The 13,389-nt window shown below is 37.3% G+C and overlaps 1 protein-coding gene and 1 non-coding gene across 7 annotated transcripts in view; both read right to left on the minus strand.

Moving 5' to 3' along the window:
• The window catches only part of SYT14 (synaptotagmin 14), a 212,188-nt gene that overhangs the window by 36,436 nt on the left and 162,363 nt on the right, over positions 1-13,389 (minus strand). The gene's annotated exons all lie outside the window — the stretch shown is intronic.
• LOC144316632 (U4 spliceosomal RNA) lies at positions 6,059-6,202 on the minus strand. The gene has a single exon (XR_013382568.1). It is a non-coding gene; the product is annotated as a U4 spliceosomal RNA (small nuclear RNA).

Genomic DNA, 13,389 nt, shown 5'->3' on the forward strand with positions numbered 1-13,389 from the left:
CTCTGCCTCTCTCTCTCTCTGTCTCTCATGAATAAATAAATAAAATCTTAAAAAAAATTTTAAACCCTAAAATCACACAAATTATGTTCTTGAACCACAAAGGAATTAAATTATAAATCATTAACGTAAACACATTTTGGAAATTCACAAATATGTGCAATTTAAACAACACAATCCTAAATAACCAATAGGCCAAAGATGAAATCACAGGAAATTAGGAAAAAATTGGAATAAAAGCAAAAACACACCATATCAAATTGTATGGGATGAAGTGAAAGCTAGTGTAGAGGGAAATTCTGTTTTTAAGAAGAAGAAATATCTCAAATCAACTGCCTAACTTTCTACCTTACAATACTAGAAAAGAGCAAACTAAACTTAAAGCAAGGAAAATGAGGGGGATTATAAAGATGTGAAAAACAACAAAGAAAATTAACCAGAAAGTTATCATTTGAAGAGATCAACAAAATTGACAAGCCTTTAACTAGTACGATCAAGGAAAAAGAGCACTCAAATTACTAAAAGATAAAAGAGGGGTCATCACTACTGAACTTCCAGAAGTAAAAAAGACTTTAAGAAAACATTTCCTACAATTAAACAAGTTAGATAATCTAAATGAAATGAAATCTAAATGAAATGAAATCAAAAAATTCCCACACAGACATAAACTACTAACACTGGCTCAAGAAGAAACAGAAAATCTGTACCTATAACAGGTAAAGACTGAATTAGTAACTTCCGACAAAGGAAAGCCCACTGGTAAATTCTATCTGTTGTGGGTTGAATGTGCCCCCTACATATAATGTTCAAACCTTAATGCTTGTTACTTAAATGTCAAGTTATCTGGAAACAGGGACTCTGAGGGTTTCCTAAGATGTAAGTCAAGAGGAGGCCATACTGCAGTATAGTATGGATCCCTACTCCAGTATGAGCAGTGTCCTTACAAGAAGACAAAGAGAGGCACAAAGACCCACAGGGAGAACACCATGTGAAGATGGAGGTGGATTCTGGGCTGATGCAACTATTTCAGGCCCAGGAATGCTAAAGACAGTGGCCATAACCAGAAACCAGGAGAAAAGCATGGAACAAATTCTCCCTTAGGGCTCTTAGGAGGAACCCACCCTGCCAACATCTTGGACTTGAACTTCTGGCCTCCAGAACAATGAAAGAATAAAGTTCTGTTGTTTTACGGCACCATGTTTGTGGTACTTTGGTATAGCAGCCTTAGCAAACCAATACACTGCCAAATGTTTAAAAACTTTGCCAAATAATAGAAAAGGAGGTAACACTCCCCAGTTTATTGCTTGAGACCAGTAATAATACCAAACCCAGGAATAGACATCACAAGTAAACAAAACTATGGATATGTATCTCTTACATCTCAAAAATCCTCAATAAAATATGTTCAAACTAAATCTAGCAACATATAAAAAGGATTATACATCATAACTAAGTGAGAGTTATTCTACGAATGTAAAGTTGCTTAACATAGGAAAATCAGCCAATGAAAAATGTCATAATAACAGAATAAAGGACAAAAACCACATGATCATCTCAATAAAAGCAGACCAGGCATCTGGCAAAACCCAACACCCTTTCATGATAATAACACTCAACAAACTAGGAATACAAGGAAACTTTCTCAAAAAACCTACAGCTGACTAACATCATACCTAGTGGTTAAAGATTGAATGCTTTCTCCCTAAGAACAGAAATAAGATAAAAATGTCTATTCTTACCACTTCAATTCAGTATTGTACTGGAGTATCTAGTCAGGACAATTAGTAAGACAAATAAAGTGCTGTTAAAAATTATTCCAACACCTGTTAACACAGCAAAGAAGCCTTTATAAGTATATCTTGTAGATATTGCAGGCTAGGTTCCGGACTACAGCAATAAAGCTAGTATCACAATAAAGGCAAATGAATTTTTTGGCTTCCCAATGCATGTACAAGTTATGTTCACCATATACTGTAGTCCATTAAGTGTGCAACAGCATTATTTCTAAGAAAATAATGTATGTATCTCAACTAAAAAAAATACTTTGTTGCTAAAAAATACTATTATTTGAGCTTTCAAAGAGTGATAATCTTTTTGTCGATGGCTGCTGAGTGACTGGGTGGTGGTTGCCAAAGACTGGGGTGGCTCTGGCAACTTCTTAAAATAAGACCATGAAGTTTGCAGCATCACTGACTCTTCCTTTCAGAACTGATTTTCATAACTGATTTCTCTGTAGCATGTGATGCTGTTTGACAGCATTTTACCCACAGTAGAACTGCTTTCAAAATTGGATGTCAATCCTCTGAAACCCTGTTGCTGTTTTATCAATACATTTGTGTAATATTCTAAATCCCTGGTTGTCATTTCGACAACCTTCACAGCGTCTTCGCCAGGAGTAGATTCCAAGAAACCATCTTCTTTGTTTCTCCATAAGAAGCATCTCCTCAAATATTCAAGTTTTATCGTGAGATTGCAGTGATCAGTTGTGGCTTCCGGCTCTACTTCTAATTCTAGTTCTCTTTGCTATTCCTTCCCATCTGCACTTATTTCCTGCATGGAAGTCTTGAACCCATCATAGTCATCCATGAGGGTCAGAAGCTACTTTTTCCAAACTCCCCTTAATGTTGATATTTGGACCTCCTCCCATGAATCCCAAGTGTTCTTAATGGCACCTAGAAGGACGACTCTTTTCCAGGTTTTAACCTTGTTTTGCCCAGATCCACCAGAGGGATCACTGTGTGACAGCCCTAGCCTTATGAAACGTATGTCTCAAAAAATAAGGCCTGGAGTCAAAACAATTCCTTGATCCCTGGGCTGCAGAATGGATGCTGTGTTAGCAGGCGTGAAAACAAGATTAATCTAACAGTACATCTCCACCAGGGCTCTTGAGTGACCAGGTGCACTATGAACAAATGGTAATATTTTGAAAGGAGTCTTTTTTCCTGAGCAGTAAGTCTCAACAGTGGGCTTAAAATATTTGGTAAACCGTTGTAAACAGATGTGCTGTCATCGAGGCTTTGTTGTTCCATTTATACAGCAGAGGCAGTGTAGATTTAGCATAATTTTTTAGGGCCGTAGGGTTTTCAGAATGGTGAGTGAGCAGTGGCTGCGGCTGCATTAGCCCCTAACAGGAGCGCCAGCCCGTAGTTTGAAGCTTTGAAGTCAGGCACTGACTTCTCCTTTCTAGCTATTCAAGTCCAAATGGCATCTTCCTACAGTACAAGGCTGTTTTATTTACATTAAAAATCTGATGTTTAGTGTGGTTACCTTCATTAATTATCTTAGCTAGATGTGGACGACTTGCTGCAGCTTCTAGATCAGCACTTGCTGATTCACCTTCCACTTTTCTGTTATGGAGGCAATTTCTTTCCTTAAACCTCGTGAACCAATCTCTGCTAGCTTCAAACTTTTCTTCTGCAGGTTCCTTACCTCTCAGCCTCCACAGAATGGAAGAGACTTAGCATTTAGCTGTGGATTAGGCTTTGGCTTAAGGGAAGGTTGTGGCTGGTTTGATCCTCCACCTGGACCACTCAAACTTTCTCCATATTAACAATAAGGCTGTTTCACTTTCTTACTATAATTCATGTATTCACTGGAGCAGCACATTTAATTTCAAGAACTTTTCCTTTGAACTCACAACTTGGCTATTTAGTGCAAGAGGCCTAGCTCTCAGCCTTTGACATGCTTTCCTCACCGAGCTTATTCATTTCTAGCTTTTGTTCTTTTTTTTTTTTTTTTAATTTTTTTATTTATTCATGATAGGCACACAGTGAGAGAGAGAGAGGCAGAGACACAGGCAGAGGGAGAAGCAGGCTCCATGCACCGGGAGCCCGACGTGGGACTCGATCCCGGATCTCCAGGATCGCGCCCCGGGCCAAAGGCAGGCGCCAAACTGCTGCGCCACCCAGGGATCCCCCCATTTCTAGCTTTTGATTTAAAATGAGAGACATGCAATCAATATTGTACTGTATATTAACTACCTAAAATTTAAATTAAAAAAATGAGAGATGTGCAATTTTTCCTTTCACTTGAACACCGAGAGGCCATTGCAGGGTTATTAATTGCCCTAATTTCAATATTGTTGTGTCATATGGAATAGGAAGGGGAGGGGAGAGATCGGGGAAGAGCTGATTGGTGGCACAATCAGAACACACACAACATTTATCAATTAAGTGTGTGGGCTTAAATGGGTGTGGTTTGTAGCAAGCACTCCAAGATAATTACAGTAGTAACATCAAAGGTTGCTGGTCACAGATCAGTGTAACAAATACAATGAAAACCAAAAAGTGTGAAATACCATGAGAATACCAAAATGTGCACAGAGACATAAAGTGAGCAAATGCTGTTGAAAAAAATGGTGCCAATAGATGATGCAGGGTTGCCACAAACTTTCAATCTGTAAGAAATGCAGTATCTGCAAAGCACAATTAAGTGCAGTGTAATAAAATGAAGTAAACCTGTCTTCAGGACTACCAAAATAAGTGTCAAGATTATTGCAACTGGGGAGAAAGTTCAACTCCAAATACAGCAGAGGCATGTGGGGATTTATAGCCAATGAAGAGAATGAGGGGATCAGTGAATGAAAATTTTCAGACATCACAAGGATGGGAAAAACTGACCTAACAGCATTTTTACTGAAGGCACGTCAAGAACTATTACACCAAGGTGAGGATGAGAAACTTGATCAGCTATGAAAGGTGGGCTGGTCAAAGACAGGACAACCATCAAGTTGAGGCCTCGTCAAAAAGAGGGCTCAGGGGAGCCTGATTAAAATTTGTTCAAGGAGGCAGTCTCTGTCAAGGCATTCATACTGGGGGTGGGGAGTAAAATTATCTCTATTCATAAATGACATGGTCTTGTATATAGTAAATCCTAGCATACACCAAAACACAAACAAACAACAAACCCTATTAGAACTGATGAATGTATTAGGCAAGGTTGCAGATATGTGATCAATATACAAAAACAAATTGTATTTTTATACACCAGCAACGAACAATCTGAAAACAATAGTAAGAAGCAATTCCATTCACCATAGCATCGACGAGAATAAAATTCTTAGGAATAAATTTAACAAAAGAAGTGTAAGTTTTATACACTGAAAGCAACAAGATATTTTAAAAAAAGAAATTAGAGACAACTTAAATAAATGAAATATCATTTCCTATTAATGTTTTGAAAGGTTTTTTACTATTATTTTTTAAGTTATGAATTCCACTTTTTAAAAATTAATTAATTAATTTTTAAAGTAATCTCTACAGCCAACATGGGGCTTGAACTCATAACCCCAAGCTCAAGAGTTACAGGCTTTACCAACTGAGCCAGTGAAGCGCCTCTGGAAGACCTAACAAGACATTAACACTTCCCAGAGCAATCAATAGATTCAATGCAGTCTTTATCAAAATTCCAATGGTATTTTTTGCAGAAATGGAGATGCCAATTCTAAAATTCATGTGTAGCAAGGGACTCAACTAAAAACAATCTTGAAAAAGAAGAGCAAAGTTGGAAGGACTCACATTTCCAATTTTAAACTTAGTACAAAGCTACAGCAATCAAGACAGTGTGGTACTGGCATAGGGCAGACATACAGATCAGTGGAATATAAATGAGAGTTCAGAAATAAAAATTTACATTTGTGGTTAATTTTTTTTTAAGAGTGCCAACACAATTAAATGAAAAAAAAAAGTAATCTTTTCAACAAACGGTATTGGGACAACTGGAAATCTCACATGCAAAAGAATTAATTTGAACTCCTACTTTACACCATATAAAATAATTAACTAAAAATGAATCATAGACCAAAATTTAAAAGCTAAAACTATAAAATCCTTAAAAGAAAACATAGGAGTAAATCTTCGTGACCTCAGATTATGCAATGATTTCATAGCTATGACACTAAACACACATACAACAAGAGGACAAATAAATTGGATTTTCTGAAAATTAAAAACTTTGTGCTTCATGGCACATCATCAAGAAAGTAAAGGGACAACACATAGAATGGGGAAAAAAAAAGAATGGGAAAAAATATTTTCAAATCATTTTTCTGATAAAGGGCTTGTTTCTCAGGATATATAAAGAATGCTTTCATCTCAATAATAATGAGATAAATAAGCCAATTTAAAAGTGGACAAAGGATTTTAATTAGCAATAGTCACGCCTCGGATAAACCTCATTGGCTACGATACTGCCACTGCGCAAAGCTTGGACAAAGGATTTTAATGAAATTTCTCCTAGAGGGCATATGAATGGCCAATAAGCACACGAAAAGAAACTCAACATCTTTAGGAGGGAGATAAAAATCAAAACCACAGTGAGATACTACTTTACACCCACTAGGATGGCTAATATGTATATTATTGTCCACACACACACACACACACACACACACTCCTACAATAAGAAGTGTTGGAGAGAATGTGGAGAAATTGGAACTCTTATACATTGTTGGTGGGATAGTAAAACAGTGCAGCCACTCTGAAAAACTGGCAATTTCTAAAAATGTTAAGCATTGAATTGCCAGCAATTCCAGAACTAGGTGTATACTTAAGAGAAATAAAAACAATGATGCATATTCATAACATGGAGCAATATTATTAACCCTAAAAAAAGCAGGGAAGTGTGGACACATGCTGAAACATGAATGAACTTTGAAAACATCACGTTAAGTGAAAGAAGCCAGACAAAAGAGACCATATATTGTATGATTCCATTCATATAGAATGTCCAGAAGAGGCAAAACTCTATACAGACAGAGGGCAGATTAGCTGGTTGCTAAGGGCTGTGATTGTTAATGGGTACAGGATTTTCCTTTTGTTTTTTTGTTTTGTTTTAAATATTATTTATTTATTTATTTATTTATTTATTTATTTATTTGAGAGAGAGAGATAGCAAGAGAGGGAGCAGGAGCAGGGAGGAGAGGGAGAAGCAGACGCCTCACTGAGCAAGGAGCCCAACACGGGTCTGGATCCCAGGACCCTGGGATCATGACCCAAGCTGAAGGCAGATGCCTAACCAACAGAGCCATGCAGGTGATGCTAGGATTTTCTTTTTGGATGATAAAAATGATACAGAATTAGATAGTGGTGATGTTGCATCTCTCTGTGAATATTCTATACATGTGATTTGTATACTTTAAAAGGGTGAATTTCATGGTATATGATTTATATCTCAATATAGTTGTTATGAAAAATTATTTAAGTGCTCCATATATCAGCATGATATAATTTTAGAAGGGGTCTCAAATAAATTTAATCTAGTGATTTTCAAATATTTTACTAATGGTCGCCTTTGAAAATCATAAAATCTTACTTCAAGTTCAACCATGAAACAGGTGTAGTGTTATATTCAATGCACTTATCAAGTTCTAACTTATAACAGGCCATTTGGTTAAAAACAGAGCTTGATAGTAAGGTTGTGGGCAACAGTGCAGCTATGGATTAGGTTGGCATCTAGTGTTTGCTGTTTTATTTTATGTACAATATTAATAAAGTCCTGATAAATTGTGAATTACCATGCCTTGCAATGTCAGAATATTAATCTGTTTAACTGATGGATAAAACTGGAAAGATAAAGCAATGGAAAATTAAAGAAACTTTTCAAGTTTAGTCTCTAATGGTATCTAGCAATTACGCACATCTTAAAGAATGTATTACCCTGAATTCACACAACTCATTGAAACAATCTATTACTAGGTCACAGCAAAAGCACTCACTAGTATTGACTGTAATGCATCACCTTAGTAAAATTGTTATGGGCAGACATGGATTGGACCAAATTAACCAGTACATCAATACCAAGCTATAATGCTCCTAAGCAAGGACAGAATTACAAGAATTTCAAATATAGAGAGATAATGGCAGCTTGATTAATAAGTCTACAGGGAAGAAAAAGTACATAGTGTGGGTTAACATGTTAATAGCTTCCACTGAATTAAAACTGAGTAGATAGCATGTATTTGTACTGATTTTTACAATCTTAAATTATACTCTCATTTTAAAAGAAATTTGTTTTTAAAAGTTTTATGAATCTCAAGTAAACACCCCACTGAGCCCGACATGGGGCTCCATCTCAGGACCCTGAGCTCAAGAGCTGAGTCAAAACCAAAAGCTGGATGCTCAACTGACTGAGGCCACCCAGGCAGCCCCACTTTCAAAAAGGAAGTTATAGGAAACTTCAAGAATCCAAAAAGTATTTCTGTAGAACATGGCTCAAATCCACCTATTTTACCTAACTATGCTTATCTTAGAGATGAAGTAAGTCAGGCTAAATATTTAAAGTCTCAAAGTTTTATATCCAGTTATCCTACAGAAAATGAACTGAGGTTCAGGATTCTGAATTCAGGATTCTTAGTATCATAGTCCTTCTCACGACCAAGTTTATATTCCCCAGTCTGGTTTGCAAGGATCTCTATAATCTGGCTTCATTCTAATAGTTTTTCCCTCCACAACTGGTAAGAGCCATGAGGTTCCAACAATTCCACTAGAGAAGATGGGCAGCAACTGTTGGGGACAGGCACTGGTGAGATGGGGATGGAGACGTTGGCAGGGGCAGTACCAACAGCTCATCAAGAAAGCAACACACAGTGGCTGGAGGTTGTGGCCTGAGGATTTCCCTCTCAATCGTGAGGCCCACAGCCTATTCCTTCTGAGAGTTCCTGTTATTATTTGAGATGGCTTTCAGTGGGGGCTGGTAAAAATTATGCAACAGGATGAAGTCCCCTCAAGTCTGCCCATAACACACAAATTTCATTTATTTATTTGGATTTATTTATTTATTTGAGAGAGAGAGAAAGAACGAGCAAGCATGCACAAGCTCAGGAAGGGCAGAGGGAGAGAGAGAGAATCCCAAGCAGACTCCCCACTGAGCATTGAGCCTGATGTGGGGCTTGATCCCAGGACCCTGAGATCACCACCCGAGCCAAAACCAAGAGCTGGATGCTCAACTGACTGAGCCATCCAGGCGTCTTGACACAAATATATTTTCATAAATTGTTAAGTTGTTCCAGGATCCGTGAATCACTCACGTACAACAGGTTTCAATCTGAGAAGCTCCTGCCATCTGATGGTGCCATCCTTTCCCCTTAGGTGGTGTCTTCAACTAGCAATTGTCTTGTAAGGCCTGCTCAGTTACTGAGGATTTTCACCTGGCTCACAGACTGCCCCTTTACCCCACCTCTCTCGGACTTCAAGTGCATTACATTTCTACATGAATCCTGGGCACTAGGTTATTTGATTTTTTCATTTTTAATGATTTCTGCCTTCTAGTGTCATTATTTATTGGATCTCAGGATCATCGGAGGCTGTGGCTAGGTCTTCACCAAAATTACTAAGTAAAAATCCCAGGTGCTAATGAAGCACAAGTTCTTATCCATGTGATCTTATCACTCGACTCCTCTCGCAACATGACTATGACTAGACCTCTAGTCTCCTGCCACCATAGTTTCTGTTCATCAGCCCCTTTCTGCCCTTACTTCCTCCCCCATCAATTTTCTAGTCCAAGATTCATCATTTCAATCATTCTCTTGCCTTAAACATCCTTGCTCTCTAATTAGTCAACACACTTGCCTGGCTAGCAAAATGCTAACCTTGGATGAATTTGACAATTCCTTCACTGTACTGGGGGGATGATCACACAATGGAGTGGACTGTCACCTTGTCTGGGCCATCATCTGGTTATATTTATAATCTTATTATGCTTCTCTAGTAAATTTATTTTTTCCATTTTCTCAATGATTCTAAATCTCCTATTTTCCTAAAATCACCTGACCCCATTTCTTTTCTCCTTCCTCATTTTTACCTCCTTCTACACACGCAGATGGACACACAGACACACACACATGCCGTGTAATCTTTCTCAATTTTCTGCCAAAATATCTATAAACTTTGTTACATCTAGATCTTCTTCTTTCTTACCATTGTTGTAAGAGAAAGTATCCCTATTTCAGACCAATTTCTCCACAAAGTCCTCAAACTTTGCTAAGAATACTGCATATCTCTATTTCTCTCATATCCTAAATATCTCTCTTCACTGGATTCTTCCCATCCATATTTAAACATGCTTAAGTCTCACTCATATTTTTAAAAAACTTTTTTTTAGATACCAAACCTTCTTCCAGATAACTCTATTCTCTTTCCCCCTTTCTCTTCTATCTTTTCCCCATTCAGTGCCAGCCCTCATTAAAGAGTTCGACTGCCTTAGAATCATTTACTCAGCTCCCACTCACTCCTGAGCTCATCGTGCTCCCACTGCTCCACAGATACTACTCTCATTATGATCACCTAATGAGACCATGTTAAATCTAATTGGTGTTAGAGTCATCTTAGTTAACCATGTAGTAATTAATATTCAATACAGTCAATTACTTTCTGTTTGAAACCCAATCCTTGGTTTCTGTGATACTACCCTCTCATTTTGTTTGTTTTCTAAGATTTTTATTTTTATTTGAGAGAGACAGCACAAGCAGGGGTAGGGGCAGAGGGAGAAGGAGAAGAAGACTCTTCTCTGAGCAGGGACCCGATATAGGGCTTGATCCCAGGACTCTGGGATCATGACCTGAGCCAAAGGCCGATGCTTAACTGACTGAGCCACCTGAGCACCTTATTTTTTCTTTTTTCTCTCCCTCCCTCCCTCCCTTCCTTCTTTTTCTTTCTTTTTTTCTTTTCTTTCTTTTCTTTTCCTTCCTTCCTTCCTTTTCTTTCTTCCTTCCTTCCTTCCTTCCTTCTTCTTTCTTTCTTTCTTTCTTTCTTTCTTTCTTTCTTTCTTTCTCTCTTCTTTCTTTTCTTTCTTTCTCTTTCTCTCCTTCCTTCCTTCCTTCCTTTTCTTTCTTTCTTTCTTTCTTTCTTTCTTTCTTTCTTTCTTTCTTTCTTTCTTTCTTTTTTCTTTCTTTCTTTCTTTCTTTCTTTCTTTCTTTCTTTCTTTCTTTCTCTCTCTCTCTCTCTCTCTCTCTCTCTCTCTCTTCTTTTTCTATTCCTCTTTCTAGTTGTGACAAGGACTGCTAATCCTGAACAAAAATCTATCTTCCACTTCCTTCTGGGCACATGGCTTCTACGTTTTCCAGTATCTTTTGGAGTCAGGTATGGACATGTGACTGAAAATGAAATGTAAACAGAAAAGACATAGGCCTGAACCTTAAGACACTGGGCAAGCCTCCTGCCTATCTTCTTTTCCTTTCTCCCATCACTTGGAACCTGGAAGCGATGGAGATCAAGCTTTGAACAATCACATAATGACAATGCCCTACAGTAAGAGTTGGTAAAGTATAGTTTGTGGGCCAAATCTGGTCTGTGGCCTGTTTTCTATGGCCTGGAAGCTAAGGATAGACTTCACAGTTTTTGAAGGTTGTTTAAAAAAAAAAAAAGGATGAAGAATATGTCAGAGACCATATGTCACTGGCTAAGCCTAAAGTATTTACTTTTTAGCCCTTTACAGAAAAAAAATTAGGGACCTCTGTCCTAGGGGATAGGTGGCAGAGCAACATCATGACAGAAAAATGGACTCCTGAATATGTGGAGTAGAGGGTCCCCCTTATCCAACCTCACAGGCAGGCAACCATGCAGGTCTATGTGCATTGCCCCTATGGAATCTGGGGAACTGATGCAAACCTGCTGATGCTAATGCTGCTTACTATGTCAAGAATAATTAAGTCCTCTACTGCTGGCCTCCACTAAGATGTGGCGGGCTCATTTGTCAGCTAGAAGTAGGTCAAATTCTTAGCCCCTTTACAGTTAACAGTACATTTACGTTTTAAATATCTTTCTTTGAAATAACATACAGTTTTTAAAAATTCATATGAGAATCTTTAGAGCACTTAGTCCATTTACACATAATGTTATTACTGAGACGTCATATTCTTTTGTGCTTTTCTTTCTTTTTTAGAGAGAGAGAGAGAGAGAGAGAGTGGGAATGAGGGGCAGAGGGAGAGGGGGAGGGAGAGAGAATCTTAAGCAGGCTCCATGCTTAGTGCAGAGCCTGATGCCAGGCTCAGTCTCACAACTCTGAGGTCATGACCTGAGCCAAAATCAAGAGTTGGATGCTTAACCAACTGAGCCACCCCAGTGCCCCTCTTTTGTGCTATTTTTTTCTTCCTACATATTTTTTTATTTTTAAAAATCAACCTTTTTGGAGAATAATTTACATTTAATGATATTAGTGTAGCAATTTTAAGTGCACAAGTTCAATAAATTTTTATGAATGTATACATTTTTGTGTAACCACCTCCCAATCAATATATAGAACACTTAAGTCATCAGAAAGTGCTTCTTCCCAATCAACTCTCCCACCCAACCCAGGCAACCACCAATCTGATTTCTGTCACTATTAACTGGTTTTACTTTTCTTTAACTTCATATAAATGAAGTCATATGGTATATACATTTGGGTATCTGCCTTCTTTTGCTCAGCATGTTTCCGGTATCCAACTGTATTGTTGTATCAGTGCTCATTAATTTTTATTATTGTTTTGTATTTCACAGTATGACTAGTCAACAGTTTGTTTATTCATCTGTTGATGGGTACCTGGAATGTTCCTAATTCTTGGCTAATAAAAATCAGATACAAATCTTTAATGAAATTTTTTCATTTCTCTTGGATACATACCTAGGAACTTCTAGGACACATGATAAGGGTAAGTTTAAAAAGAAATTAAGTGATTGTACTATTTTACATTCCCACCAACAGTGTATGAGAGTTCCAGGTACTCCACAGCCCCAGCAACACAGAATTTTTAAAATTTTGTTATTGTTAGTATTTTTAATTGTTAGTTTTTAAAATTTTAGACATTCCAGTGATTGTGTAATAATATCTCTTTGTGGTTTTAGTTTACATTTTCCAAGATGGTTAATGATGCAATTTTTTTCATATGTTTGTAGGTCATTTGCATACTTTCCTTAGAGAACTATGTGCTCAAATTTTTTTTATGTGCTCAAATTTTATGTCTATTTTATGAATTATCATATTTATCATTTTATTATTGTTTTTTTAAGAGCTCCTTATATATTCTTTAAAAAAAAATCTTTTAGAGAGAAAGAATCCCAAGAAGGCTCCATGCCCAGTGTAGAGCCCTGAGATCATGACCTAAGCTGAAATCAAGATTTGGATGCCTAACTGACTGAGCCACCCAGACACCTCAAGTTCTTTGCATATTTGATACAGGTCTTCTGTCAGACATATGTGTTGGGAAAATTTTCTTCTACTCTGTAAATTGACTTTTTCTATACATTAAGAATACATTTTCTGAAAAAGAAATAAATATATAGATCCTACTTACAATATCATCAAAAACAATAAAGTACTTAGGAGTAAATTTAACCAAGGACGTGAAAGATCTCTAACCTGAAAACTACACCACATGGATGAAAGAAATCAAAGACAAAAAGAAATGGAAATGTATCC

This window comes from Canis aureus, chromosome 6 (genome assembly GCF_053574225.1).
Source record: "Canis aureus isolate CA01 chromosome 6, VMU_Caureus_v.1.0, whole genome shotgun sequence".
Classification (NCBI taxonomy): Eukaryota; Metazoa; Chordata; class Mammalia; order Carnivora; family Canidae; genus Canis; species Canis aureus.